This window comes from Arachis ipaensis, chromosome B4 (genome assembly GCF_059453495.1).
Source record: "Arachis ipaensis isolate K30076 ecotype BB chromosome B4, ASM5945349v1, whole genome shotgun sequence".
NCBI lineage: Eukaryota > Viridiplantae > Streptophyta > Magnoliopsida > Fabales > Fabaceae > Arachis > Arachis ipaensis.
Window position 1 is genome coordinate 110,442,626 of NC_142439.1, and position 3,947 is coordinate 110,446,572.

At 37.6% G+C, this 3,947-nt stretch overlaps 1 non-coding gene across 1 annotated transcript; it reads left to right on the plus strand.

The window, feature by feature from the left end:
* The first annotated feature begins 2,238 nt into the window (after positions 1 to 2,238).
* LOC148568760 (small nucleolar RNA R71) lies at positions 2,239 to 2,346 on the plus strand. Its single transcript, XR_015882952.1, has one exon. It is a non-coding gene; the product is annotated as a small nucleolar RNA R71 (small nucleolar RNA).
* The last annotated feature ends 1,601 nt before the right edge of the window (positions 2,347 to 3,947 follow it).

Sequence of the window (3,947 nt, forward strand, 5' to 3'; positions counted from 1 at the left end):
GTCCACAGATCCTGAGGTGATCCTGTGGGGTCCACAGATCCTGAGGTATTCAAAGATTTACAACCTTGCACCAAATTAGGCATGCAAAATGCCTTTGCACACAACTCTGGGCGTTCAGCGCCAGATTGGTGCTTGTTCTGGGCGTTGAATGCCCATTTGTGGCCCATTTCTGGCGTTGAACGCCAGAACCATGCTTGTTCTGGCCGTTCAGCGCCAGCTCTTCTCCAGGGTGCATTTCTGGCGTTCAAACGCCTAGATGCTGCCCATTTCTGGCGTTCAGTGCCAGAACCATGCTCTGTTCTGGCGTTGAACGCCCAAAACATGCTTCTTACTGGCGTTTAAATGCCAGTAAGGTCTTCCTCCAGGGTGTGATTTTTTTTTCTGCTGTTTTTTATTCCGTTTTCAATTTTTATATTTATTTTGTGACTCCACATGATCATGAACCTAATAAAACATGAAAAACAATGAAAATTTAGATAAATAAACATTGGGTTGCCTCCCAACAAGCGCTTCTTTAATGTCAATAGCTTGACAGTGGGCTCTCATGGAGCCTCACAGATGTGCAGAGCTTTATTGAGACCTCCCAACACCAAACTTAGAGTTTGGATATGGGGGTTTGACACCAAACTTAGAGTTTGGTTGTGGCCTCCCAACACCAAACTTAGAGTTTGACTGTGGGGGCTTTGTTTGACTCTGCTTTGAGAGAAGCTTTTTATGCTTCCTCTCCATGGATGCAGAGAGAGATCCTTGAGTTGTAAACACGAGGTTGTCCTCATTTATTTGAAGGATCAATTCTCCTCTGTCCACATTAATCATAGCTCTTGCTGTGGCTAGGAAAGGTCTTCCTAGGATGATGGATTCATCCTCATCCTTCCCAGTATCTAGGACTATGAAATCAGTAGGGATGTAAAGGCCTTCAACCTTTACTAACACGTTCTCTACTTGTCCATAAGCCTGTTTTCTTGAATTGTCTGCCATCTCTAATGAGATTTTAGCAGCTTGCACCCCAAAGATTCCCAGTTTCTCTATTACAGAGAGGGGCATGAGGTTTATCCCTGAACCAAGGTCACACAGAGCCTTAAAGATCATGGTGCCTATGGTACAAGGTATTAAGAACTTTCCAGGATCCTGTTTCTTCTGAGGCAATGTCAGTTGATCCAGATCACTTAGTTCATTGGTGAACAAGGGAGGTTCATCTTCCCAAGTTTCAATGCCAAATAAATTGGCATTCAGCTTCATGATTGCACCAAGAAACTTGGCAACTTGCTCTTCAGTAACATCCTCATTCTCTTCAGAAGAAGAATACTCATCAGAGCTCATGAATGGCATAAGGAGGTTTAATGGAATCTCTATGGTCTCTAGATGAGTCTCAGATTCCTTTGGTTCCTCAGAGGGAAACTCCTTTTTGATCACTGGACGTCCCAGGAGGTCTTCCTCCTTGGGATTCATGTCCTCTCCTTCCCTTACAGGTTCGGCCATGGTGATTAATTCAATGGCCTTGCACTCTCCTTTTGGATTTTCTTCTGTATTGCTTGGGAGAGTGCTAGGAGGGATTTCAGTAATCCTTTTACTCAGCTGGCCCACTTGTGCTTCCAAATTTCTAATGGAGGACCTTGTTTCATTCATGAAACTCACAGTGACCTTAGATAGATCAGAGAATAAGTTTGCTAAGTTAGAGGTATTCTGTTCAGAGTTCTCTGTCTGTTGCTGAGTGGATGATGGAAAAGGCTTGCTATTGCTAAACCTGTTTCTTCCACCATTATTAAAGCCTTGTTGAGGCTTTTGATCCTTCCATGAGAGATTTGGGTGATTTCTTCATGATGGATTATAGGTGTTTTCATATGGTTCACCCAAGTAATTTACCTCTGCTATTGCAGGGTTCTCAGGATCATAAGCTTCTTCTTCAGAAGATGCCTCTTGAGTACTGTTGGATGCAGCTTGCATTCCATTCAGACTCTGAGAAATCATATTGACCTGCTGAGTCAATATTTTATTCTGAGCCAGTATGGCATTCAGAGTATCAATTTCAAGAACTCCCTTCTTCATAGGCATCCCATTACTCACAGGATTCCTCTCAGAAGTGTACATGAACTGGTTATTAGCAACCATGTCAATGAGTTCTTGAGCTTCTGCAGGTATTTTCTTTAGGTGAATGGATCCACCTGCAGAAGTATCCAATGACATCTTAGCTAATTCAGACAGACCATCATAGAATATATTCAGGATGGTCCATTCTGAAAGCATGTCAGAGGGACACTTTTTGGTCAGTCCTTTGTATCTCTCCCAAGCTTCATAGAGGGATTCACCTTCTTTCTGTTTGAAGGTTTGAACATCCACTCTAAGCTTGCTCAGCTTTTGAGGAGGAAAGAACTTGGCTAAGAAAGCCGTGACCAGCTTATCCCAAGAGTTCAGGCTATCTTTGGGCTGAGAGTCCAACCACACTCTAGCTCTGTCTCTTACAGCAAAGGGGAAAAGCATGAGCCTATAGACTTTAGGATATACTCCATTAGTCTTAACAGTATCACAGATCTGCAAGAATTCAGTTAAGAACTGAAAGGGATCTTCAGATAGAAGTCCATGAAATTTGCAGTTCTGCTGCATCAGAGAAACTAGTTGAGGTTTCAGCTCAAAATTGTTTGCTCCAATGGTAGGGATGGAGATGCTTCTTCCATGTAAATTGGAATTTGGTGCAGTAAAGTCACCAAGCATCCTCCTTGCATTATTGTTATTTTCGGCTGCCATCTCCTCTTCCTGTTCGAAAATTTCTGTAAGGTTGTCTCTGGATTGTTGTAATTTAGCTTCTCTTAATTTTCTCTTCAGAGTCCTTTCAGGTTCTGGATCTGCTTCAACAAGAATATTCTTGTCCTTGCTCCTGCTCATATGACAAAGAAGAGGGCACAGAAAAATAATAATAATAGAGATCTTTTTTGCCCAAGCATAGAGGTTCCCTTATGTGAGTAGAAGAAAGGAAGAATGGATAATCCAAACACAAAGGTGATGATAGGAGCAGAGATGTGAGATGAAGAGAAGTGTTAGTAAATGAATAAATAGAAGGAGATGAGAGAGGGAGAGAATTTTTGAAAATTATTTTTTTGAAAAAGAGTTAGTGATTTTCGAAAATAGTTTTTTTGAAAAAGGTTAGAAATTTTTGAAAATTAAAATAAAAAATTAAAATAATTAGTTAATTAAGAAGAAATTTTGAAAAAGAGGGAGATATTTTCGAAAATTAGAGAGAGAGTTAGTTAGGTAGTTTTGAAAAAGATAAGAAACAAACAAAAAGTTAGTTAGTTAGTTGAAACAAATTTTGAAAAGATAAGAAGATAGGAAGTTAGAGAAGATATTTTAAAATTAAATTTTGAAAAAGATAAGATAAGGAGGTATTTTTGAAAAGATATGATTGAAATAAGTTTTGAAAAAGATTTGATTTTTAAAATCACAATTAATGACTTGATTCACAAGAAATCACAAGATATGATTCTAGAACTTAAAGTTTGAATCTTTCTTAACAAGCAAGTAACAAACTTGAAATTTTTGAATCAAAACATTAATTGATGATGTTATTTTCGAAAATATGATGTAAAATTAAGAAAAAGATATTTTGAAAAATATTTTTGGAATTTTCGAAAATAAATAAGAAAAATGAAAAAGATTTGATTTTTGAAAAAGATTTTGAAAAAGATAAGATTTTTAAATTGAAAATTTGATTTGACTCATAAAAATAACTAGATTTTTAAAAATTTTTGAAAAAGTCAAATCTAATTTTCGAATTTTAAGAGAGAAAAAAAAAAGAAAGATATTTTTTTATTTTTGAATTTTTAATGATGAGAGAGAAAAACATGCAAAATGATGCAATGCATGAAAGTTATGGATCAAAGTATGTGATGAATGCAAGAACACTATGAATGTCAAGATGAATACCAAGAACACTTTGAATGTCATGATGAACA